General features: G+C 47.0%; 1 protein-coding gene across 3 annotated transcripts in view; it reads left to right on the top strand.

The window, feature by feature from the left end:
- RCSD1 (RCSD domain containing 1) overlaps positions 1–27,395 on the top strand; it is a 67,274-nt gene that overhangs the window by 234 nt on the left and 39,645 nt on the right. The window lies entirely within an intron of this gene.

The raw sequence follows: 27,395 nt of genomic DNA, 5'->3' as shown, positions 1-27,395 counted from the left end.
GTGAGCCGGGAGCACCGGGCTCATTGCTGCCGCCCCGGGAGCACGGCGAATGCCCGCCGCTCCCACGCCTCCTGGCCAACTCCGGAGGCTCGCCCCTGGTCCTACCTAGGGGACCCCTCTGAACAGGCAGGGGGTCAGCGGGGGAAGACCTCAGGGAGAGGGGAGGGGCCTTCTAGAGATACAGGTATTTTGCTTAGGGACTTAAGTGCTTCAGAAAAAAAAAGTGCTGTAAACTTTGTAAATGGGCAAACGTGTGAGCAGAAACTCTCAAGAAAGCAGAAGCCGCTGGATCTGAAGATGTGGGTATTGAAAGAGAAACAGAACTGTTAACGTGAGGCACTTTTTTTGGCCAGTCCGTTGGCTTCCCTTTTCGATGAACATTGGACTTTTTAGAGTCCGGTTGCCCTCTTGCTTCTCAAGTCCCGCTTCTGTCTGTCACATCTTCTTTCAGAACTTTCTGAAAAGCTCCCCTCGTGGGCAAATGGCACTCCTTCTGATCAGACTTCAGACTCCCCTGTATGTTCCCTGTGTGCAGGGAGTGTGCTGGCCACATATCCAGGGTGAAGCCCACCACTGCCCGGCCTGGGATTTTCCTGGGACCGCTCCAGTGGGATCCAGGAACCACCCTCCAGTGGAGGAGTGGCCGGGTGTATTCCCCTCCTCCCTGCCTTCTCCACATCCTGAGGCTTCCCCAGATTTTCCCCTTGAAACTGAGTCCTGACATTTAGCCCTAAGCCAGTCTTAGCCAGACTTGGACTTGCTTTTGAAAAGAAGAAAAGAGGAGGTGTGCATGTTACCTAGCTTTCAAGGTGATTCCCACCCTTTTCAAAAGCTGAACTGCTGCTCCCAAGGCTGTGGTCAGCACTCTCAAGATTCACAGTCAGTTCTGCTAGCTCTTCCCCGCTCCTGGCTCTACACCAGAGCTCAGGTTGGCTCTTCTAAGCGAACCTCACGGCTTGGCCTACAAAGCGCTGTGACTTCTCTGTGAGGGCAATAGCTCTGTCCTGGGCAGTTGCATTTAGGCATCCAGCTCTACCAGTTGTCTTCAGGGATCACCCTCAGGGAGGCCTTATAAAGTGCAGGGGACTGTGGGATCCACCAGAGGCTGAGATGGACCTTCTGGAAACATCTGTAAACTGGTGAAACTTCATGCAGATTAGGGCTGGGAAAGGGTGGGAGGGAAGCCCAGCAGTGGGTGTTCACAAGTCTACTCAAAGATAGCCCAGAGCGATAAGATCCTCTGGCTGGCTACAGCTTCAGGGCAGAGGAGGGAGATGGCCCCGGGATGCCCACAGGCTGAGTGAAGTTTCCTGAAGAAGTTGCTTTAGGAGTGGGTTTCCTCTTCTGAAAGTACAGGGTGCCTCAGGCCCCCAAGTAGAGGTACAGTGCGATTTAGGACCTGTCTAATCTCTTGCAGAAATGGATGGAAGATGAGAGCAAAGATTTAGGCTTAAAAGCAGGTTGCTTACTGCTTGAGGGCCAAATGCAAGTTTGAACTTTGTTCTCGGAAGACACAAGGGACTCCTTCCTAAGGTACTTTTTTCTCCCTCAGTTGAGGAAGGAACAGTGTGTGGCAGAGGCCCTGAAACTGTCGCTTAAGCAACTTCCTGTGTTTGGGGGGTGGTGAAAAGAGAAGGTCCTCCAGTGTACAAACCAAGACATGTAGCCATTGATGGGGGATTCTACCAAGATGGGGGCATTGCTTGGCCAGCCAGGAAGCCTGTCAGTTCGCGCTGAGTCTGTACAGGGCATGGATTTGCTGGTTGGCAGTGACTGCTTTTGAAGTTCTTTTGTCAAAATGCCTGGAAAAAGGACTGCAACTGCTAGCACTGGTAAAGGAAGTAAAGAGGAAACCAAGAGGCTGGAGAAGTGACGTTTTTCAGCCAGGATGTAAACTTTTCATGGTGGGACATGATATGCAGGAGTGGGATTTGGGAATTCCTGAAAAATCTCAGAGTAAAACCCTCTTTTGAGGGGTGAAACCCACTTTTGAGACATGCAGGGACCACTATATTTGGTGAGAAACTGAGTTATATTACTTCCCAGTACTAGGAATTTAAACCAGGCCAACAAGAGTTACTCAGCATTCGTTCTCTAGAGCCCACTTGCCTACTGGAAGTCTTTGGGAAATCTTTTCTTTTTTTAAGTTACTTTACTGCTATCAACATCAATCATTATTTCAGCCCTCTTTAAGCCCTCTGCAATAAACAAGATAAAGATGCCTTTTAAAAGTTCACAATCCAATAGGGAAAATGAGACTTACCATTATATCTTGTCATGTATATAATTTTCAAATGCTTAAGTGCCAAAGGTATGGCAGTTGCAGACCAAAAGTTTCACAGTATTTCAGTGTTTCTATTAAGTCTCAAAAGAAGTCATAAAAGAAAGGTAGGTGGTGAGGAGGAGAAGGCATAAGGAATGGGTGCCCAGAGAACATGCCAGCTTTGTGTAGGAAAGCAGGCCAGTTGGCTGGAGAGGAAAGTGGGGAAGCAGAGAGAGAAAAAAATGAAAGTAATAAGATAAAAACCACAGGGCCTCTGAGTATAGTGGATGCTGGCCAAGTGGGTGAGTGGGAGCTGGAATTCAAGCCATCTGGAAGAAAGGGTTACTTTTTCTTTGTAAAAAGTCTCCTTGCCTAGCTGTGCCCCAAAGGGGGCCTTTTTCTAATTTAGACAGAGGCCAGCTGCAGCCCTCAAAGGCCAGATAGTGAATGGCCCTGGATTCTGCTCCATGGACAGTAGGAAACTGAGTGGTGTTGAGTAAGATGGCGGCCACCATGTAGCAGGGATGATATGGCAGAAACACCAATGCATAGAGTGAGCAAGGAAACCAGACTCAGGAGCTTCTCTGAGAGTCCAGGCATATTCTGACTTTGAGAGCAAGAATGGAAAAGATAGAAGAGTAAAGGCCATGTGTTATAAGAGAAACCAGAAATGACTTCTGTGTTTGAGCTTGCCAGGGTGCCCAGATGAGTAGAGTTCTCTAAGATGCCAAGGAGAATGGCAGTATTGTTTTTATGCCTCTATAAGCCTTTTATAGGCAAGGACTGTCTTATTGATCTTTAGGTCTCCAGAGGTTTGCACAGTGCCTAGATAATCATATAATTTCTCGAGAAGAACTTGCTTGATAAATGAATTGACAGAAACAGGGAACTCTTCCCCTCTCAGCCTGCAGCTCCAATATCTCTACCTTGGGAACCTTCACAGATGCCCTCAGAGTCTACAGCACTCTCGGCACTTTTTTCAAACTGAATTAGAGTACCAGGCAGAACTGTAACTGTCTGCTTACCTGGCTCTCTCCCTGGAAAATTCCTTGAGGACTGGGGCCATATCTTATATATCTAGGGCTTGATGGCACTCAAATGCTTGTTGAATGAGTAAATAAACGGTTGAAGATGGGAGAAAGATCAGATTTTTTTTTTAAATACAAGGTTTAGATATGTTAGTTTTGATTGTTCTAAGCAGGAATGTCCAGCACTCCATGAGAAGTACAGACCTCTTATGATGAAAATATGATTCTTCTCTAGAAGAGATAATAGGTGAAGTTACTCTGGATAGGAACCCAGAAGGGAGAAATGTATATATAATAAAGAAAGAGCTGGAGACTTCGGACATCAAAATTAAACTAACATTCTTAGTTGCTTAAATATAAATTGTAGGCAGTACCAAATAGCCTGAGAGTTCTTGAAAAAGTTTAATTAAGACACAGACCTACTAGAGAATGGACTTGAGGATATGGGGAGGGGGAAGGGTAAGCTGTGACAAAGTGAGAGAGTGGCATAGACATATATACACTACCAAACATAAAATAGATAGCTAGCGGGAAGCAGCCATATAGCATAGGGAGATTAGCTCGGTGCTTTGTGACCACCTAGAGGGGTGGGATAGGGAGGGCGGGAGGGAGGGAGATGCAAGAGGGAAGAGATATGGGAACATATGTATATGTATAACTGATTCACTTTGTTATAAAGCAGAAACTAACACACCATTGTAAAACAATTATACTCCAATAAAGATGTAAAAAAAAAGTTTAATTTTCCACTGAACAAGTAATGAATTTCTAATTTAGATGAAGACAGTTAAGGAGCCCTTTTCCTTAAGGTAACTCCAAGTCCTTTCCAGATATTATTTGTCATTCATCCATTTGTTCAGTGTTTATTGAGCATTTATTATGTACTAGATCTTGTGCAGTAAATGTTAATTAAATATTGGGCTATCATGTCTTTTCATCCTCACAGACTATCTGTATTACTGATGATGGGTCTGTGTGTATGTGTACATGCTGGTACATATAATGTGTTCATTTGGTAACCTACTTTTTCAATGATATATTTTTACTTCTTAAATTTTTTTTTTTTTCTTTTTGGCTGCGCCAGGAAGCTCAGAGTCCTAACCACTGGACCGCCAGGGAATTCCCATACTTCATTAAATATCTTCTACCACAGTTTCACTAACAGCCTTTGCTGGTTCTGGACCCAGCCTGTCACTGAGCCATATGTTGGCTGCTGGCTGGAGCCTATGGGTCATAATTAGGGATTGCTTGGCCTCTGGGAGCTGGAGCTTGGCTGGTGGACTTGCAGGCCTGGCCAAGTACCCCGCACATTCCTGTCTGGCTCCCACTCTGTGGGACCCTCAAAGTACCACCGGCTTCCACTTAACAGGCACTTGCATTCACTGGACCGCAATGACAGGGGGAAGCTCGGGTAGGCAGACTGGAAGGGCCCAGGCGCTATCGCAGGAGGGGGTGAGCATGCATTCCTGGAGCGGAGTCAGGTTTCAGAGCCCGATCCGCAGCGTGGCTCCTCGCAGCCAGGCGAGCCAGAGTCTGGCGAGCGCGGTTCCGTGGGAAATCTGAACACTGGCGGCTCAGCAGCCCGGTAATCTTATCAGGGCCTCAAGAGAACGTTTCGGTTCCAGAGAAATCTGAAGGCAGATCTGCCTTCCTAAAGTAATAGTTTTGGGTTTGCAGAGTCAGCTTGACCACCTCTACTCAACTCATAAGAATCTGAACATCTCAGAGCTCTGGGTGGAAGGAAACGATCTCTAACTGCTATACTGTAAAGGAGAAAACAAGACGCAGAGACTGAGGCTGCCTGGGGATTTAGGCACCACTGGACCTTTGGAAAGCCAACAGCTTGCAATTTTTCTCTCACCTGGGGAGGAGTAGTTCAGACTAAACCTTAAGAGGTAGAATGGTCAGTTTCATCACAAAATCAATATCCACCTCATGTTTGGCCTTCAGAGAGTTATGTAGAAGTTTTTAATCTCTCTCTGCAGAAGAAGATACAATGAAACTGCTAATACAGTACTAAGGCTTGGTCACCAGCATCAGTATTATTGCTCCAGGGCCCTACAGGAGCTCAGCTCCCCAGTGGATCTACCTGAGTCACACCAGGGGGGACACTGCCCTCATACCGTGGTCTTTTGGGGAGTGAGCTCCCCATCTTTTTCCTTTTGGGTTTCCTGAATATCTATCTCCTGGGCATTGTGGGAAATGACAGCTGAGCCGCCGAGGCTCACCTGTAAAGTCTCACTTGCATGGGTCAAATCTTATCTTGAGGAAACGGGCTCTAGCCTCTGCAATTGCAAGCTCTGGTGCCTCCATAGGAAAGGTGAGATGGGCATTCAGGGCCTTTACACCTGTAAGAGACCCTCCTGAGATGCCATCAGAGCCCATACTTAATGGAGAGTGTTGTGGACCCCAGGCTGGAAGCACTGAGAAGTTCCAGACCTTGGAACTGGACGTTCTCTCCACCCAAGATGTCCCCAGCCCTTCATTTTGAACCTGCTTGTAACCATATCAGGACCACCTTCTTGGCCTTGGGGTAGCAATCACAACTCTCTCCTAAACTGGATCTTCCATAATTGATTGATAGCAAGTCATAGGACACCACACACTAGCTCTTTTAATTAGGTCCAACAGATATGCGTTGAGGCCGTACTGCCTGGCAGGCAGTGGAGATACTTGGCAGGCAGTGGAAATTAGAAGATGAATGTTTCACCCTGCTGGTCTCTGAAGAGCTCAGGTCTAAGAAGGGGGGCAACCACCTACAGGCGAGTGGAGAACAGGAGTTTGAGTTCATGTGGACAGAGGAGAGGTGTCCTACCCAGCCTGGGGTTCAGGGGGCTTCCTGTGAGAGATGTTTCTTATTTATTTATTTATTTGTTTGTTTATTTTTGGCCGCATTGGGTCTTCGTTACTAAGTGCGAGCTTTCTCTAGTTGCAGAGAACGGGGCTACTCTTGGTTGCGGTGCGCGGGCTTCTCACTGCGGTGGCCCCTCCCGCTGCGGAGCACGGGCTCCAGGCCTGTGGGCTCAGTAGTTGTGGCTCGTGGGCTCTAGGGCACAGGCTCAGTAGTTGTGGTGCACGGGCCCAGCCGCTCCGCGGCATGCGTGATCTTCCCGGACCAGGGCCCGAACCCGTGCCCCCTGCACTGACAGGTGGACTCCCAACCACTGCACCACCAGGGAAGCCCCGAGAGATGTTTCTAAGTGGAGTCTGTAGAGATGCGTAGGAGTTGATCAAGTGCAGAAATTTGGGAAGAGCCTTCCAGTCAGAGAGAATGGCGAGCAAAGCACTGATGCTAGCAACAGCGTGGCATGAGTTACGAGCGGTTTGTTTCTGGAGGATAAAGCAAGATAAAGGTATTTGAAGTTGGAGGACTAGATGAGGGATAAGAGAAATATAAGTTGCAGTTCCTGCCATAAAAGGAGCTCTCTTCTGTTTGGGGAAACAAGATATACACATATGACACAACAGAAAAAAATACAAGATTGTATCTTGGTAAGCTCTCAGGTGTGTGGGAGCTCAAAGTCAGCTTCTCTACTGGAAGCTAGAGAGAACTTGCTTCCCGTGCTGGGGATTCCCCCTACAAGTGTGGCTCTCCCAGGCCCCCTGGCAGCCCTGGTGGAACAAAGTTCCCCCATATCCACAGCTAACAGGGAGTCTCAACCCAGTGATTAGCACACTAGGCCTGGGACCTGCACTTAAAAGCTTTTGCTGAGGATATCTAATTTGAAATAGGCTCCAGGCCCCAAGGGAATGCCTTTGGTCACCACCCCTCCCAAGGCCCTCTTGCCTTCTCTGACAGAAAGAGGCCTCTGGGAATAAACCACATTCACACAAAAAATCTCCTCTTTCAATTCACACCTCCACCTGCAGCCCCACTCATTCCTTCCGCTGTGATCACACATCCTGGGCATGCTCCAAGAAGCCAGCATTTCTCCTTTTTGTCCAAAGGCACAACAGGGACAAGCTGAGGTGGGCCCAGGAACAGCAGCCAACCACGTGCATCAGCCTGGGCTGGGCCCAGCAAAACAGTGCGACAGAAACGAGAAGCTGAGCCTTGTGGCTTGCTATTACACAACCCAAGCACCCACGCCAGAGGTCACAGAGAATTTATATCTCTCAACATGCTGTAGAGGGCTTCCAGCTTCCTTGGGGCCTCCCTGCTAGACCCTTACCCTCCATAGTTCATTCCAAGCACATGAGCCAGATGGACAGTTCTCCCACCTTGATAGGGCCACGCACCCGCCCCCCCCACCTGCCTCCATCTCTGAAATACATTTCCAGGCTTCAGGCTCCTGGCTTGTCTTGCTTTCGAGATATGTTTTGATGGATAATGGGAAATCCATTTCTGAGCATCCATGCTGATGTCAGTGTGGGAGAAACCTAAAGCCTGCTGCATGGGAATCACTACCACTTGTTGAATGCCTACTTATATACAGAAGTTTTGCATAAGTTTATCTTTTTAATCCACATAAAGTCCTATTCCATCTGTTTTCTCTTTTTTTTAAGGGTTTTTTTTTAACTTATTTGATTTATTTGATTTTTGGCTGCATTGGGTCTTCGTTGCTGCGCGCGGGCTTTCTCTAGTTGTGGCGAGCTCTGCATTGCGGTGAGCAGGCTTCTCAATGCGGTGGCTTCTCTTGTTGCGGAGCACGGGCTCTAGGAGCACAGGCTTCAGTAGTTGTGGCATGCAGGCTCAGTAGTTGTGGCACACGGGCTTAGCTGCTCCGCGGCATGCGGGATCTTCTTGGACGAGGGCTTGAACCCGTGTCCCCTGCATTGGCAGGTGGATTCTTAACCACTGCACCACCAGGGAAGCCCCTTTATCATTGTTTTAAGCAACAAGTGCCAAGAGATCCGGAGCTAAGTCTGGGAGGGCCCCACCCCACCAGGGGCAGTACTACACCCTGTCCTACTAGCCTTCCTTTCTGTGATGCCCTCAAGGGGTCTCTCTGGAGGAGTCCTTGGCCCCTGCTGCCTAGTCATGCCTGAATCCCCTCACAAAAGCCTGAATTGAAGTACTTGGGAGGAGAGGAACAAGGATGATTCCAAGCCCTTGTGGAAATGCATGGGAGACTCAGAGGGATCCCAGTGCTCTAGGCTACTGTAGACTGAATGCCAAAGTGCTGCCCAGATGGGCATCTAAAACCAGTGGAGTTGGCAGATGCATGAGTTTGCTAGGACTGTCATAACACATGACCACAAATGAGGTCACAGAAATCTATTCTCTCACAGTTATGGAGGCCAGATATCTGAAATCAAGGTGTCACAGGAGACCCTAGGGGAGAATCCATTCCACACCTCCTATAGCTCCTGGTGGTTGCAGCTTTCTTGGCTTGTCGCCACTCTGGTCTTTGCCTCTTGTTCACTTCACCTGCTCTGTGAGTCTCTCATAGGGACATGTGTCATTGGATTTAGGACCCACACTGTTAAGCCAGGATGATTTCAGGATGAAGAGCTACTTAAGATTATCTGGGATCAGGACTTCCCTGCTGGTCCAGTGGTTAAAACTCCACCTTCCAATGCAGGGTGTGCGGGTTCAATCCCTGGCCAGGGAACTAAAATCCCACATGCCTTGGGGTGTGACCAAAAATTTTAAAAAAAGAAGATTATCTTGGATCATCTCCACCCTCAGAGAAGATTGTGCCTAGCAAGATTATAGAATTAGGGCTTCCCTGGTGGTGCAGTGGTTGAGAGTCCTCCTGCCGATGCAGGGGACATGGGTTCGTGCCCTGGTCCGGGAAGATCCCACATGCCGCGGAGCAGCTGGGCCCGTGAGCCATGCTCCACAACGGGAGAGGCCACAACAGTGAGAGGCCCGCGTACCGCAAATAAATAAATAAATAAAAGATGATAGAATTACATTTTATGTGATCTCATTTGATATTCTGTGATCAAGTACCTTATTCGTGCATTCTTCCATTCATTCATTTAAGAACATGTAGTGAGCAGCTACCAAATGAGAATTTATAAGACACAGTACCTGTTCTCAAGATCCGTACAGTCTGGAGGAAGAGAGCAGGGCAGAAATGGAAGCAATGATTGCAGAACAGTGTGATGGGCTCTGTAAAGGCAGTGTGTAAGCAGTCCAATTGGACAAGTGAGGACAGGTGATTGTAGGGGTCCAGGCAGGCTAGCGTCACTGTAAAACAATTCCATAGTCTTACTTGTTGAAAACAATGAAGGCTTGCTTCTCACTCTGTGGAGGGTTGGCTGGGGGCTCTGCTCCGTGTCATTGCCGTCCTCCCTGTGGGACGCAGGTTGACAGAGCAGCTACCATATGGAACATTGTCAGTTATCATAGCAGAGGGAGGGAGGGTTCCAAAGGACTTGCCCCGGCCGTGGCTCTGGCCTGGAAGGGTTGGAACGAGCCACATCAACTCGACCACAGGGATGAGGAAGTGCAGTCCTCCCACATGCCCCACATGATGAGAGCTAGGTACCTTTGGGTCCTGGTGGAATCTTAGAAGACTTCACAGAGCAGATGATCTTTGAGTTGGTCTGGAAGTAAGACTTGTGTCTTTCAGGCTGACAAAGGTGTGAAGGCTGAGGAAGAAAGCATTTATCTGTGCCACTCCAGGCTCACTCACTTGAGACTTAACACAATTCTCATGGTAGGAGATGTTCTTCCTCATTAAAACGAAAGCTGCTTTGCAAGCACAAAAAAATGTTTTTAGTGATTCCAGTTATTTTTCATGCTTTGAGATGTGATAAGGAGGGGCAGGTAGGTTTGAAAGGGAAGTCAGAGGATGAATAGAATATATGCCCCATTTCTATAGGTAAAAATTTCAATGAAATAGACATAAGCCATTAGGTGCAGCTGTTTAAAATGTTTCTCAAATATCTTAGCCCCAGAACAGCCAATACCCTAGACCATGCCATCAAGAGAGATGGCTTACAGGCATCCTTTTTGATTTGGAAATGCTCCCCCATAGTGAATAGGGAATCTATGCCTTTTTCTACATGTAGTTATATAACACTCGGAATTGCCTTCTTTTCCCCTATAAGCCTGTAAATAAGCCCTGCTCTTGGTGCCTAAGGAAGGGGTTAGTGAAAGTCAGCCTGTGAATAACATGGACATTAGGCAATGGAATTTGAAGGAAATGGAAACACCAGGCTGCCTTCTGCCCTCTGTCCTTTTTAGGTTTCCTTTTTGGTTGATTGCATCTGGGATAGGCCAAGGGTGTTTCTGTGTAGAGAGATAAACCATGAGACCTGAGTTTCAGGTCCAGAGTCAGTGACTAGCCTTAGGGTTCTTGTTGGTCCCTCCATCTGTAAAACTGGTACCTGCTTTCCCTACCTTATAGGGCTATTTTGAAAAGGAAGTAAGATCATGCATCATAAATAAGATACTTTTTAAAAAATTTATTTATTTTATTTATTATTCACTATTTTGGGTTGCATTGGGTCTTTGTTGCTGTGTGCGAGCTTTCTCTAGTTGCTGCGAGCGAGGGCTACTCTTCATTGCGGTGTGCAGGCTTCTCATTGCCGTGGCTTCTCTTGTTGTGTAGCACGGGCTCTGGGTGCATGGGCTTCAGTAGTTGTTGCACACAGGCTCAGTAGTTGTGGCTCGCAGGCTCTAGAGTGCACGCTCAATAGTTGTGGCACACGGTCTTAGTTGCTCCATGGCATGTGGGATGTTCCTGGACCAGGGTTCAAACTGTGTCCCCTGCATTGTCAGGTGGGTTCTTAACCACTGCACCACCAGGGAAGCCCAATATACTTTTATAAAGTACTTTATGAAAGTACCTTAGAAAGGTAAAATATCCCATAAAGTCATGGTGGTATGAGTATTAATATCTATTAAATGGATATTCTGCAAAATTGTAACAACCCTGAGTGTGTCTTCTGTAAGAAAGCTCTGGTGTTCTGTTTGCCTAATAGAAGGTGGCAGAGGGAGTACAAAGAAGGTGATGTTGGAGAATATGAGCAAAGCTAAGGCTTCCATTATGGACCAAAAAGGACACACAAAAGAGACTTTGATTTATGCAGTGGTGATAAGGAAAATACTTTACAATTCTGCTATGCTTTTTTGTCAAAGCACTTTCCCATATCTCTTAATTTAAAGCTCTAAAAATTCCCATTGTTGGCTCTAGTATGCTACAATGAACATAGTACAGTTGAACCTTGAACAACCTGGATTTGAACTGCATGGGTCCACTTACACTTGGATTTCTTTCTCTAAGTGCATCGTACTATAGTCCTACATGATCCACGGTTGGTTGAACCCATGAGTTCAGAACTTTGGATACAGAGGGTTGACTATAAAGTTATACATGGATTTTCACAGATTATTGACTTTGGGGGAAGGAGGGGGTTTCTAACCCTCTCATTTTTCAAGGGTCAACTGTATGTATCAACAAACCCTTTTGAATGAACACAGGAATGCTTCATGTTGCTTCATATTGCTTCAAGGCAGCACAATGTAGGGGTTAAGAGTACAGATCCAGGAGCCAGACAGCTGGATTTGAATCCTGACTTTGCCAGCGACTAGCTTGTGGCCTCTCTGTGCCTTGGTTTTCCCATCTGTAAAAATGGAAATAATAATAGTACCTACATTATTGAATTGTTGTGAGGCTTAAATGAATTAATACCAATGTACCTCAGTATCTACAGGGGATTGGTTCCAGGACCCCACCCCCCTCAGATTCTGTGGATGCTCAAGTCCTTACATAAAATGGCATGGTGTTTACATATAACCTACACACATTCTCCCATATACTTTAAATCATCTCTAGATTACTTATAATACCCAGTACATTGAAAATGCTGTGTAAATAGTTGCTGACCCATGGCAAATTCAAGTTTTGCTTTTTAGAACTTTCTGAAAATTTTTGACTCACAGTGGTTGAATCTAAAGATACAGAACCTATGGATACAAAGGGCCAACTGTATTTGTGTAAAGTGTTTAGAACAGTGCCTGGCACATATTTGATGCAATATGATTGTTGAATAAATGAAATTTTTATAGTCATTTAAAAGAGAATGGCCTCTTTTGCTTTTGGTGCAGCTTTGACTGGGACCCAGGATGGGCTGAAGTTCTCCCCCGGCCTGAGAGTGTTGGGTGGAGGGGTGGTTAGTGCCCGCTGCATGCTGACCCCTGCTGGTGGAGCTCTCTGGACTTTTGTATGCGGTTGGTCCTCGGAGGCAGTGCTGGAACAGTACCCACATAAGTCCAGAGTAGAACCAAGGAAGCAGCCCTGGGGGAGCCTTAGGCATGGAACAGCAAATCCAAGCTTCAGGCTCACAGGGCATCCAGGGCCTGCCAGAAGAAGGGAGTATTATTGGCTCAATAAATGCATTTCAAAGAAAGGGAGACAGCAAGTGTATTCTGTGGTTCACCCTTGTAGAGCGGGTGAAATGAGGAGGTAGGAAAAGGGAAGAACACAGTCCAACTGAAGTATGGCATCCCTTCCTCTTTCTCCTTCTTGCTTACATTGGTCACCCCTTCCCTGAGCTGTCCTCGCCTTTCACACCTGCATGGGAGTCCCCTGCTGGGGAGCTGAACAGGGTGGGATTCTGTGATTGCAAAGGCAGCTGCAGGGATTGGAGACTGAGAAGTTAACCATTCAGAGCCCTTCTCAGCTGACATCAGTCTCAGCGTGACATCAATCCCGAGCTTCCTGCTGTGCTGAAGGAATTAAGTGCCTTCATATGGCAGCAAGGGTTTTCTGGTTTCTCAAATAGTCAGGGTAGCTCAACCTGCTCTGAATTCATCCTGCCAAAATAATTACTTGCAGTAAGTAATGCAAGTAAGGGGTTTTGGTAAGATGGATAACTCCTAGCGAAGCTTCACTGCACTTTTTAAAAAAAATAAATTTATTTATTTTATTTTTGGCTGTGTTGAGTCTTCGTTGCTGCACACGGGCGTTCTCTAGTTGCAGAGAGCGGGGGCTCTTTGTTGCGGTGCACAGGCTTCTCAGTACAGTGGTTTCTCTTGTTGCAGAGCACGGGCTCTAGGCTCATGGGCTTCAGTAGTTGTGGTGCACGAGGACTTAGTTGCTCTGCGGCATGTGGGATCTTCCCAGACCAGGGCTCGAACCCATGTCCCCTGCATTGGCAGGCAGATTCTCAACCACTGCGCCACCAGGGAAGCTCAGCTTCACTACACTTTGCATCCCAGGTCCTTCCCAAGGGAAGTCTCCAACGGCAGGCCACCAGGCTCTCTTGTTGGCCCTGGCTTGTTAAACACTTTTGTTAATGACTTGGATGAAAAATAGAAACCAGATGACCCACAGCTGGGATAGTTAATATGATAGATGACATATTCAAGTTCAAAATGATTTATATAGGATGGTATGCCGGGGCCAAAACCAACATAACAAAATTAAACAGGGATGAACGTCAAGTCCTCTGCTTAGCTTTGGAATGTCAGGCACCAGCGTAGGACAGACCTGGCTTGGAAATACACACTCATTTGTTCAGTCAATTCCACATATATTTATCGGGCCCACTGTGTGAAAGGTGCTGTCTGGATCCTCAGAGGGAGTCAGATATAAAAGGATCTCAATAAGCTGAAGGTTTAGTAGCGGTGCAGGGAAGTGATAACGATGCATCTCCAAATAAATACAGGGTGCCGGGTATGAAGTGTCATGTAAGTGACAAGACCACAGGGCTGGGGGTCTTTCTCAGAGACAGATCATACTCAGCTGGTGCAACTGGAGAAGGCTTCATGGGAGAAGGTGGGTTCACAGTGGGCACTGAAAACCAGGAGTTTTTTTCTAAGCAGGTAGCTATAGTGAAGGGCAAAGAAGTAACAGTAGTGGGCAGCTAAGTGATAAATTGGGGGAGTGGGGAGCTATGAGTACCCTCAGTGACCGAGTGTGGGCATGTGTGCACACGTGTGCGTGAGTGAAACTGCCGAAGACAGAGGATAGAACTACACTGTGCACAGACCAGAAGGACAGTGTTGATAACGTGGGCTTTCTTCAGTGGGTACTGAGGGTCTTTGAAAAGGGGGGCTTCCGGGATCAAAGGAGCGCTGGAGGCCCGTTCACCTGGCCCCAGTGTGCAGGATGAGTAGGTGGGAGACTCTAGAGGCTGGAATACCAGTTGAGAGGCTAAAGCACCAACGAGAGAGGGCCTTGAGATTGGAAAGGCAATGAAACTGTGGAATAAACTGAGGCAAGGACTCACAGTTTTTGGCATTTGGTGGGAGGCTGCCGTGGGTGTTAGGGTTAGAGAGAAAGTGATCAGCGTGACTGCATTTTCAGTCCGGGAGCAAGGAGAAGGATTGGGCTGGCTTGGGTGGCGGAGAGGCTGCATTTCGGTTGAGGCCTTGACAGGACATTCAGAATTGGAAATTCAAAACTGGAGCTTGGACGGGCATTGGGCTGAGATGGGTTCAGCAGTCATCTGCACAGAAGTGGTCTCTGCAGCCTGAGCAGTGAGAGGCCACTGTAAAGCAAGGAGCAGGCCAAGGACAATGCTGTGGGCATCCCTCACATTTGAGGAACACCAGGACGACTAAAGTTAGTGAAGGAGCAGTTTATGTGCAGAGGGCTGGGAGTTTTAGCTGACCACAAGCTTCCCGTAACCTAACCCTTTTCTTTAAAAAAAAAAAAAAAAGGTTCAGTCTCAGGCTTTGTCTCTGTATCCCACAAATGTAGGACTTAAAGTTTTTCATCCTGCCCAGATGACCTCTCCAGGACTCTCTGTGTGATCACATCTCCTTTCCCCTAACCCTCTCTCAACTACAGGAATGGAGGCCTCAAGGAAATGGGCCTCAGTACTTCTAGACTGTCACCTGAGTCTGGGATGTGGCAGCCGAGGTTCAGAGAAGAGAGGGAGAGGGGACAGAATTATTTGTCCATTAGGCAAAGGTCTTTGAAGTGCTTTTAGTGGCAATCAGGTCGTGGGTCCCACATCAGATTAATTTATAGATGCACAGCCACACACTGGGAAGGTCTGAATGAGGCATGTTCTTGTTATTATTTTTAAAACAATGATAAAACCACAACCAACAAAAAAATCCTTTTTTGAAAATCCTAGGACTTGGTGTTCAGGGGTTTCCCTTTAGTTTTTTTTTTTTTTTTTTTTTTGCGTTACGCGGGCCTCTCACTGTTGTGGCCTCTCCCGTTGCGGAGCACAGGCTCCGGATGCGCAGGCTCAGCAGCCATGGCTCACAGGCCCAGCCGCTCCGCAGCATGTGGGATCTTCCCGGACCGGGGCACGAACCCGTGTCCCCTGCATTGACAGGCGGACTCTCAACCACTGCGCCACCAGGGAAGCACCCCCCCCCTTTAGTTTTAAAATATTACTTTATTATTAAGCTAATGTTAAACATTTTAAGGTAAAATTGTTAGAATTATCATCCTAACACAGCTATTTTTTTTCTTTTTCTTGCTCCCTTCTGATCCTCCATTTTACCCCCTTTATCATTTAAAAAAAAACTGGGAGAAAAAGACAATACTAAATATAACGACTATGTCTTTATTATTTTTAGCCATATATGTAATTCTTACAAAATTATAATGTGTCTATACAATTCTGTACTGTATCTTTTCACCTAATGCTATTTCCAAGACAATATCCTTGTTCCAGAGTCACATTTTCACTTAAAATGTCTGCATGATATTCTATTACACAAATATAACATCATTTAATCATTTTTCTATTTGGGGCATTTGCTTCCCTTTTCTCCTTATTGTAAATAGCATAGCTATAAACAGTACATGTATCTTTTTTCCTTCTCTTGAATTGTTTCTTTGGAAGCAATTCCCAGGAGTGGAATTATTAGGCCAAAGGACATGGTTCTTGGTAAATGTTGCCAAATTAGCCCTGGGCTGCCTTCCTTCTGCAAAGGCTCACTGTACCTGGTACACGAATTGCAGACTTAGCAAGGTGTGCCGGGAAGAGAACGTGAGGTGAGAGCGCCCTGTGGAGGCTGGTTCAGCACAGAGCCCCATCTTCCCACTGTACTCCTGTGGGTCCCCCATCCTGCCAACAGGGAGGGGGAGGGGAGGGCAGGAAAGGGGTGTGGACACCCTGGGAAATGAAGCAACCATCTGGACTTCCTGCTGGAGCAGCTGCAGATAGAGCAAAATTATGTACCAGCGAGATGGGGGCAGGGCAGAGTGAGCCTGGGGTCACCCAGAACCTCACCCATCATCAAGGATGGAAGCAGAATAGCCTGCTTGGGCTGGCCTCTAGGAAGCAACAACAACTCGCTCCTAGGAAATCCCTTGCTGTGGTGGGCAAGAGTGGTCTGGGTTAGGGAGGAGAAGCAATCACCCACTTACTCCCTCACTTCATAAAGATTTCAGGAGTGCCCACTGTGTAAGGTTCCCTGCTGAGAATTCTGGACACAAAAGGGAATACAACTGGGATCCTGCCCTTGGAGAGCCTGCGGTCTAGTAAGGGAATCAGAAGGATAACAGGTGATTATAATAGTTTGGTCAAGTATGCTGATAAATCTGTGCTCAGGACACAGATTTGGGTGTGACCTGGGGGCAGGAAAGACTTCCCAAAGGAGGAAGGTTGAGGAGGGGCTGGAGAGAGGAGAGCATTGGAAGTACAGTTGGATTTAGTGGGTAGGCCATGCTTTGCTTGACTCCCTAGAACTTGACCTCGGAAGCTCCAGGATTTCCACACAGAGGCCTCTGGAGGCACAGTCCTGTTGCACAGGGAGCGCTTACGGGGCTAGCCTTGAAGCTGAACCTGTAGGGCAGGCACACTTCTTAACTTAAACTGGATATGTATTTGGCGTGGCTGCTGAGATTACAGGGAATGTTCAAGCTCTCAAAAGCCACCTCTTTGTGTTGCCACTTGTTTTATTCCCCAAGCTATGGGGGACGGGGGTTAGGTGATCAGATATTTTTATTTGGTTTTCGTTTTTTTTCTTTCTTTCTTTCTTTTTTTTGGGGGGGGGTGGTGATCAGATTTACATTTTAGAAAGTTCACTGTGGCTGTGGTCCCCAGAGAATGGATTGGAGAGAGACTTTTAGGGGGCTGTTCAGTCGCCTGGACTAACGACCAGGCAAGGTGGGCTTCGGATAGGACTGAGGGCAGAGGCGGAGAGAGGAGATTGAGCAGGGACCCTTCCTCACAGGCCGAGAACTTTCTACCTAAGCCCTAGCTGAGGACTAAAAAAAGAGGCAGCACGGTTCCCAGGGGCCTGTGCGCTGATGGGGATGCCAAGGTGTGGCCATAGCATTAAAAGGGCATCAGATGTGGGCCTGGGTTTCTTGTGTCTATAATGAAGAGCAGCTCACCTGTGCCTCCTGGGCACCTGTGCAGGTACATTGTGTATGCGTGTGGTGGAGGAGAACCAGGTGAGTGTTACAGTGTAGCTGGAAGAAGCCAGGCATGGTGGTGCAGGAGTTCAGGGCTGTGGACCAAATTCCATTGCTGTGTGGTCTTGAATCAATGGCCCAAGATTTGGGGCTCTCACCAGGCTGATAATTCTGTCCCTGCCTGGCTTATTGGGGGGATTAAATGAGTTAATGTGTTCATCGCCAAGGACTTGGAAGAGGTATAAAGGACTGGACAGATGCAAGGTGTTGTCACCTCTGTGTTTTGGAAAACATAGGGAAATATCTGGAAATAACTTGGTGCCTCAAAGAGAAACAGGCACTCTGGAGCATGTGGGGCAGGGTAGGGGTGAGAGATCTGCGGGGCGTGCACTCCCCTTGGGCCTCTGCTTCCTGCTCTTCTTGTGGCTTTTCTTTGAAGCTCAGAGCAGCTGTTACAGATGAGAGGCCAGGTTGGGCCCTGCCCAGATCACTGCTCAGAGGCAGAGGCCGTGTTTGAAGCTACAAAGAGGCAACCAGTGGGGTGGGCAGGACTTCCTGACTCTAGCATGTGGGTCCGTCCCTGGCCTGACACCCCAGGGGCCCACCAGGAGGCCTGGGTCCTGAGGAAAGACCTATCATCCACACCAGGGAGACCACTGCCCTGTGCCTCCATGCAAGAGCTCTGTTCCAGCCACAGTCAAGGGCAAAGTTCAGGAGCTATAGGGATTCCCCCCCTGTCCAGTGAACTGTTTTGAGTTTTAGAAGCAAAATCACCAACTAACAGAGCACGGAGGGGAGAGGGCCAGTAATTGCAGCCCAGCCAATGGCTCTGCTTGTGTGAAGTTAGGCAGTTGGTTTTTTTTGGCCGCGCCTTGTGGCATGCGGGATCTTAGTTCCTGGACCAGGGATGGAACCCGTGCCCCCTGCATTGGAAGGGTGGAATCTTAACCACTAGTCCACCAGGGAAGTCCCTGGGCAGTTTCTGTAGAGTAGGGAAGAGGATTCAAGGCGCTTTTACCCTGACAGCATGCTGTGAGCAAGAGTATGCATAGCATGATGGGGCGAGGAGGACATGGGGGCTCAGCCCCAGAGGCAGCCTCCACAGGCCAGGTGCAATGCCTGTGTTAGTCTGCTAGGGCTGCCAGAACAAAGTACCATGGACTGGGGGGCTTAAACCCAGAAAGTTATTTTCTCACAGTTCTAGAGGCTAGAAGTCCAAGATTAAGGTGTCAGTAGCATTGTTTTCTTGGGACTTCTCTTGGTTTAAGATGGGCATCTTCTCCCTGTGTCTTCACAGAGTCTTCCCTCCCCGAGTCCTAATCTCATTCTACAAAGACACCAGTCACATTAGATTAGGGCCCACCCTATTGCCTCATTTAACTTATTGACCTCTTTAAACACCCTATCTGCAAATACAGTCTCCTTCTGAGGTACTGGGGGTTAGGACATCAACATATGAATTTGAGGGACACAGCTCAGTATATAACAACACCCCCAGACCCAGAGCCTCACTTCCAGCTGTGGGTGAGAATGGAAAAGTTGCACTGGAGATCAACAAGCCACAGGGGCAGAAATGGAACTCAGAGGGCTCTGAACACCCCATCTGTGGCCTTTCACTCCTTGCCTGGCAACTTCCGCCACTCCTGTCCCTCAGCCACATCCTAGAAAGAGAGCCCCAGGGCACCCTGCATTCTGCACCGGCAGTGTTGCTGCGCGGCTCTCCTACTCTCCTGCTCTCCCCTGACCCCAGGCACAGCTTCCGTTACCCCCTTCTGGGTAGATAAACTCATGTCACCTCTCCTGCCAACACAGAGCGCAACGCGATGGACTCCGACCGAGCTTTCGGCCTTCTCTGTCTCGTGGAGCTTTGCTCCTGCTGGCCTCGCTGCCCCGAGCTTCCCTGCTTTTCCCCATCCTCCTATGAGTAGTTTCGTTACGCTGGGGCTTTTACTTCCCAGTCACTAGTCCATTTATGGGGCCAGGTCTGGCCAGCCAAGACGAGGGGAAGCGGTGAGGCAAGGCAGGGGGCAGGCAAGGCAGGGCGCAGGCATGGCAGGGCCCATGGTCAGCCCTGACCCACCAGCTCCCTGGCTCCCCTCTGTTCTGAGATCACTGGGCCGGCAAGAGGAGGCTGAGCCTCTGACCTGCGTTCTCCCGCCTGTCCCGAGAGGGACCGCCCTCCGCCCCCATCTCCACCCTTATCTGGAGGGTGGGCCTCAGATGCTTCCTCTCCCCCAGACAGTCACCAGCGCCTTTTCCCACAGGAGGGTGGTGCCCCATTACCAGGCCCTGGGAGGAGATTTCCCCACCCCTGACTCCCATCCCTCCTCACTCTCCATTCCCTGTGGAACCAGTGATGCCCTCCTTATCATCTGGTCTGGAGAGGATATGAGTTTAAAGGGAACCGGGCCCCTTTGAAGTTGAAGCCTCACCATGGCCAGATACTAGAGTGTATTTTCAGCCAAGAGGCCTAGGTAGAGATACAAGCAGTTGTCAGACTGGGACCAGGCCTGCCCCTCCGTAGAGAGGGACCGACCAGTTGCTGCCCCAGCTGGGGGCACATGTTTTCTAATGACAAAACCTGTGAACAACTTCAAAGCTGATGGACATTATGTTTTTCTTCCCCCATCTTTCCAAATTCACTTCCAGTTTTTGTCTAAGTGTATTTGTTTGTTTTTGTGTAACTCTCATCACTGTGTACAAAACGCTGTGAATTTCTCAGCCCTTTTCTTTCCTTTTTGTTCCATACATATCTCCATGTGTTAGAAAGGTTGAGTGTCATTTTTAATGGGAACGTGGTGTTTTATTGCCTTTATGGTCTATAATTTACTTCAACTGTTCTCTGAAATGTAATGTTCAGATGGTTTTTAAGTTTTCACCTCATGTGAATAGCAATGCTATAGATTATTTTATATAAGCTGCATTTTCCTTTATTTCCTTAGCATATATTCTAAAAATAGAACAAAGCATTTTCAAGCTCTTGTTACATAGTCCCAGATTATTGTCTTGAGAGGGCAGAATTAATCAATGTGTAATGCTAACAGCAGCTTTTAAGGGAACAGTTTTCCCCATAATCCTGGCAGCTCTGGCTTTTTATTATTATAACATTTTGCCAATCTGATAGTTGTGTACTGCTACCTTAAAGCTAATTTGCATTTTAGTATTGACTATCAATGTCCTGTGTCTTCCCAAATGACAGCTTTGGGTCAGTATTTTCTCCCCATGCTTTGGAAGTGTATCTTTGATGCTTTCTGGTGTTCATTTTACACAGATTTCACATGCATAAATACGTTGTGTGATTTCACTTAGCAAGCCTCTCCCTGGCAGGCTTTGTCTCCACTAAGTCTTCTTTAGATCAAAGCCGTGGTTCTCAACCCTGGATGCATGTTAGAGTCCTGTGGAGGGAGTTTCTACAATACAGGACCGGGGGTCCCTTTGGAAATGAAGGAGAGGAGCTGAGCAGACTGCTGCTCTGATCTAACAGATGGAGATCCCAAGGCCCAGAGACTTGATCCAGAAGCCAGAGCCTCAATCTTTTACAATGGCTGGTGTCTTTAAACCAATAAATATTTATTGCACACGTACTATATGCCAGCCACTCTGCTAGGAATAGGGGAAAGTCGAGATAAAGGCTGTGGCACGTGTCTTCAAGGGGCTCATACTCTGGTGAGGGGGACAGACAGCTCAGTGTAGCAAGGGAGGTGCCACGAGAGAGGTTTGCATGGCTGGCTGTGATGACACAACCCAGGGGAGAGGTCCCTGAAGGCTTTTGGGAGGACGTAGCAAGAAGATGGGTCTTGGATGAAGAAGAAGAGGTATCCAGGTGGCAGGAATAAGGATGAAGGCATGTGAGGTAGAGCAACAGCACGTGCAAAGACGTAGAGGCATGGAAATGCATGGTGTGCTTAGAGGGCTGCAGAGAGGTTCACGGCGGGAAGAGTGGGATGTGGAGCTGGGCTGCCAGGGCTGGAACCCCAGGTCCACCACAGCTTTGTCAGCTTGGGCAACTCATTTAGCCTCTCTAAGCTCTGATTCCCCCATCTACATTGTGACAATCATAGTATCTGGCTGGTTGGTGGTAGATCCAATCAGCATCTTTTTTTAAGCACTGAACATAGTATTTGGCACATGGTAAATGTTCAGTAAGTGTTGGCTGTTCTTATTGAGAAAAATTATTATCTTCTAGGGAGGAAAGATGGACAGGAGCCTTACATTCTATATACTAAGAGGTACTCTATAGTAGGTAAGCCAAGCAAAGATGGTCAGATTTTAGACAGATTGTGTGGGCAGCAGAGGAGAGAATGGACAAGAGGGAGAAGATCAGAGGCAAAGAGACCAGTTGGGTGACCACAATCTCTCCCCACAGTCAAGAGAGATGATAGGGGCCCTTAAGTGCAGTGACCACAGCGAAGATGAAGATGCCAGGCTGGAAATAGAGCTAGAAGACAGATGACTAGGCTTGGTGACCTACTGTTTGTGAGAAAGCAGGGAAGAGAGTAGGATCTGAGGTTTCCTAATTCTAGCACCTTTAAATCCGCTCCTGTGCTCAGCCAGGTCCTGCAGGCTCAGCAATCATATCCTTTCCAAATGGGCCTGCCATCCCTGATCTTCAGGGCTCCAAGGAACTGACTGCCTGGGATTGGGAAGCCTGTGGAGGAAAAGCACAAGGGCCTTTTATGTCCAAAACTAGATGGAGGCTACCCCTCTCCCCAAGGAAGTGAGCTCAGCTTCCTCAAACCCTCCCTCCTACAAAGGAAATCTGAAGCTTGGGGACTTGGACCCTACTCAGGACCCTCATGGACAACCATCTCAGGCAACCGGATGTCCTGGGCTGTCAAAACGTGTGGTCCAGGCCTATGTCTGCCTGGGGAGGGTGGCCCACAGGAGGGATGTGCTTTGCAGAGCGGAAATGGCTCCAACCAGATATTACCTTGTTTGTTTTCCCTGTGAAGAAAAGAGACCATTTTACTTTCCTCTTTTATTTATTTTTTAGGGATCAGGCAGATATTTTTAATTCCTCTAGTTTCCTGCTCTCTACAGGTGTTTCCTATGGTGTTGCTCTCAGAAAGGACAGAGCCGTGACATAATCAGTTTTGTTCCTGAGATTTCCAAAAAGCCTCCCCACTCCGTGTGTGCCGCCTCAGGTCCCCTGTGGGCAAGGTGAGGTGAATACAGACCCCCTGCGTAACGGGCTCTGTGTTCTCCACCGTTCACCTGTGGTGCAAGGCAGGGCTTGCTCTGAAGACCAACCTAAGCTGCACTGTTGGGGAGAGAGGATGAGAGGAAGGAAGTCTTTGGTTTCCAGCATTACTCTGGTTGTTGAATCCCTAGCAACTGTGGCCTTACAGAGGTGCCAGGTAGCTCCAGTAGAATCACTCTTTTTTTTTTTTTTGGCCGAGCCACACGGCATGTGGGATCTTCCCCAACCAGGAATTGAACCTGTGCCCCCTGCATGGGGAGTGTGGAGTCTTAACCAGTGGACCACCAGGGAAGTCCAGAATTACTCTTTACTTCTCATACATAAGGACAATTCTCCCATCTCCAACCAATTATGACAGCCTCGTAGAACAGGCGAGGATGTCTTTGCTATTGAAAGGGCAGAATGCTTGTTCATTTTTACCCCCAAAAAAGTTATGCATAAACTAAAATTTTAGGGAAATCATCATGTTTTTCATGCACGACAGAAGCCCACAATGGGAAATCCTTTTATCAAGTGAAGAAACCATTGATAAAGCAACATAATCTCTCTCAATTGATCTATTTTACAATGTTTATGGAGCCTCACACCTGTCTTTTAGAAGGAATGGAAACAAATATTTATTGAATACCTTTACCACGCAGCTTGTCTTTTAAAACCTTCACAGCTCTTCTGTGAGTTGGATATTACTGATCCATTTTATTAATAGATTAGGAGACCAAGGATAAGAATGGTTAAGGGGTCTAGTAGCCCTGACGGGCAGGAACAGAACTTGAACTCTTCTCCTTCCATCTGGAGTTCTATATTCTAATCCCCCTTAGAATTCAATGAGGAGGAAATAATACCTTTGATATTATTTAATATTAAGAACAGTGATATAGGGCTTCCCTGGTGGCGCAGTGGTTGAGAGTCTGCCTGCCAATGCAGGGGACACAGGTTCGTGCCCCGGTCCTGGAAGATCCCACATGCCACGGAGCTGCTGGGCCCGTGAGCCATGGCCACTGAGCCTGCGCGTCCAGAGCCTGTACTCCGCAACAGGAGAGGCCATAACAGTGAGAGGCCCGCGTACTGCAAAAAAACAAAAACAACAACAAAAAAACAGATTCATGTATTAAACCAAAAGATACCTCCTGGGATTATCCAGGAAAACTGGTCGAATAGGGTAAAAACATTCTTCACATGAATCAGGAAGTAGCAAACTGGTAGCCTTCTGGGCCAAATGCTGCAGGCAGACATTTTCTACCCGCACTGAGGTTTTCCTTTCTTTTTTTTTGGTAACTGAGATGATGTTAAAAACGGAATCAATACATGGCACTTAAAAATCTGTATTTTAATCTCTTGGAAATCCAGATCATCTGGTGATGCTGGGCCTTGAATGATCTTTTGAAAAGGGGTTCAGGGTGCCCCAGACAGGCAGTGGGCTGGAGCTGAGTAGCAGGGTCACCCACCCCCGCTTTCCATTTCCTGTCTGGCCTCTGAAAGCATTGGAGTTTGCAAGGCCCACCCCAGACGATGTGGGAGAGGGGTGTGAAAACAGGCTGCAAAATACACTCAGGATCTGCATGGGTCTTACACGTTGGGAAAGTCTCCGTTTCCCATCTGCTCCCAAAGAGGTCATTGCGCCCAGCTGTCAGGCTGCATTCTCAGAATGGCAGCTCCTGTTCAGAACTTACATCGTTGACATCTAGAGTAGAAGTAGATTGCATAGAAGGGAGGATGGCTGGGTCCTATTAAGAGTCAGAGTGGCCTGGTTTTGAACCCAGCTCCACTACATCAGCATGTGACTCTGAGGAAGTGACCTTATCTCTGTGCTTACTTGTAAAATAGGACTAATAATCTAATAATATCTACTTCTCAGGGCTGTTGAGAGAATTCAGTGAGCTCCATCTGTGATGTGCCCTGCACATAGTAAGCACTCAGTCAATATTGATTCCTGATCTCTCTTTCCTTTCCAAAAGTGATGAATCCATAACCCCCCTGAGGGCATTGTTTATCACCGGGGATGTAAATGAGTCCATGCTGAGCTGTACAAGATCTTAGAAAATCAGGGTGTGGGGTCGAAAGGAAATCACCCTGTTTCTTTTACTTTTCTCTGGTCTCGTTATTTGGTTTTCCTACATATCTGCTGAGGTGGAAGGGGATGTTTTGGCTTCGCATTGATCATTTCCTTGAGCAGAGAGCAGTTTGTAATAGCGAACAGAAAACATTTTAAAATGGTTTGGGAGCTACTACAAATGGGGTAAGTGGCCCTAGATCTTAGTAAACCTGAAAACAGCTTTAGGGTGCATGTATATAAACTTAGTGGCACAATAGCTTTATGGAATTATGAACTTCACCTCCTCCTTCCCTCTGGGCATATGTGTCCTGTCCCCAGATGCTCAAGCCCTTGTTTTGATATTTTGAGAAGACCGACAACTCACTACAAAGTTGTTTTCAGGTATTTGTTCACACCAGACTTTCCCAAAATATTTGGGGAATAGAACTTGAAACTCTCATTTCAGTATTTAAAAAATTTTTTTAATTTGGTGTTTTTCATATTATGTCTTGGTAACTTGCTTTCTTTTCCTTGAAAATAAATCATGGATGGCCCTGTGAATTAGTTCCAATTTACTCCTTCAAATACACATACACAATTTTACATGACTGAGATCATAGCAGGCATGCTGGTTTTTTCAGGCAGTGTTTTTCTTTTGGTTTGCCCCTCCCAAATCATCTCTCCTCCCCTATCACCTCAGCTTCCAGAAACCTCATATATATACCTTTCTGTAGGATATTTCATATTCTTTAACTATATAAATTATTACATATACATTATACACACACATATGATGGATAGGTATGTGTACACATAGACACATATGGGGATAGACTGTGTTGCTTTATAAAACTGGGATCATATTATACACATTTCTCTGCATCTAACTGTTCTCACTTTACAGTTTTTCATGGAAGTTTGGAGTGCTCTAATTCATCCTTTTTAATGGTTTCATAATAGCTTGTTATGTGAATGGACCATGAAACGTTTCCCTTGTCATGGGTATTCACTTTGTTTCCAGAGTTTTGCCGCTGTAAACAGTGCTGCGGTCAGCCTCCACGTCCTTATATACCGGGGCTTGTGTGTCTGTGGAGTAGATTCTCAGGACTGTGCGGTTGAGTCGAAAGATTTGTGTAATCTAATATAATAAATGTTCCCAGATAACTTTCCTAAAAGGCTGTACAACTCATATTTCCTCCAGCAATCTGTGGCGGTCCCTTTTTCCTGTTTCTGAAACGGCAATGGCTGTTTTTTTTCTCTCTCCCCTCTCCTTGCCTGCCTGATAAGCATAAAGAGAAATCTCAGTGTTAATCTCATTTGCATTTGCCTGACAACTAGTAAGTTTGAACATCTTTTTATGTTTATTGGCTTTTTGAATTTGCCTTTCTATGAATTGCTTATTTATATCCTTTCTTATATATTGTTCTTGTCATTTTGGGAGAGCACTTTATATAACAGATATCTCCTTTTCATCTGTGATACAAATAATTTTTCAGATCTACTGTGTTCTGTTTACTTCATTTATAGTATTTTTGCCATTAAAAAGTTTTACTTTTTTTTATAGTAGAGGGGCAAAAATATATATATATATGTGTGTGATATATATATATATATATATATATATATATAATTAGCCTCTGGGATTTCTTTCTTAGTTAAAAAAGGGAAATGTTTCATTTTAACACTCTTTTATCCTATATTCTGCTATTACATCCTATGTTTCAGCTAACTAATCTCAGTTTGCCTTCAAAATGACATGAACCCCAGAGGCAGGCATGGGAAATCAGCAAAGCATGCTGGGAACTGTTATCATAGGCTCCCCTTAGAACCACGTGTCCATTCTCTGGCCAGATCGTATAGCTGATACCAGTCTGGAATTTTTCTATCCCCAGCTCTTAGCCTCTGTCTTCTCCTCCCTCCCCTGCCAGTCCCCTCCCCCATTTGCTCCTGAAATAGAAGTCTTCTTTCCATCTTCTCAGCTCCCTTCTATATTTTGTCCTTCTTTCTGGTGGGATAGATGGGGAATGTCCCTGAACTCTCCATGTGCCTGCCCCAGGGCCTCCTAGGGTCACAGGGTCCTTTCCAGCCATCTGAGCCGGGTCGCCCACCCTTCCCTTAATGTCCAACCCTCTCTCCAAAAGGATGTCTGCATCACTGTGGGGGCTGCCTGACTGCCCCTCTGCAGTTCTCCTGACTGCCCCTCTGCAGTTCTGGTTTGCGTAGTGGGAATTCAGGACAAGTGTTTTCCTTTAAACTCCTTGCCGGATTTACTTCAGGATAAATTCCAAATACCTTGGCTTCGTGTATAATAATGGCCTGCATTTAGTGAGCATTTATTGTGTGCCAGACTCTGCTGAGTACTGTACATCTCTTTTTTTTTTTTTTTAATTTGGTTGGGTTTATTTTTATTTTTATTTTTGGGTGTGTTGGCTCTTCGTTTCTGTGCAAGGGCTTTCTCTACTTGTGGCGAGCGGGGGCCACTCTTCATCGCGGTGCGCGGGCCTCTCAGCGTCACGGTATCTCTTGTTGCGGAACACAGGCTCCAGATGCGCAGGCTAAGTAGCTGTGGCTCACGGGCTTAGTTGCTCCGCGGCATGTGGGATCTTCCCAGACCAGGGCTCGAACCCGTGTCCCCTGCATT

This window comes from Mesoplodon mirus (genome assembly GCF_964341445.2).
Source record: "Mesoplodon mirus genome assembly, chromosome: 3".
In the NCBI taxonomy this organism is placed as follows: Eukaryota; Metazoa; Chordata; class Mammalia; order Artiodactyla; family Ziphiidae; genus Mesoplodon; species Mesoplodon mirus.
The sequence above is the reverse complement of the archived record's forward strand: the minus strand, read 5'-3'. Positions and strand labels throughout refer to the sequence as shown.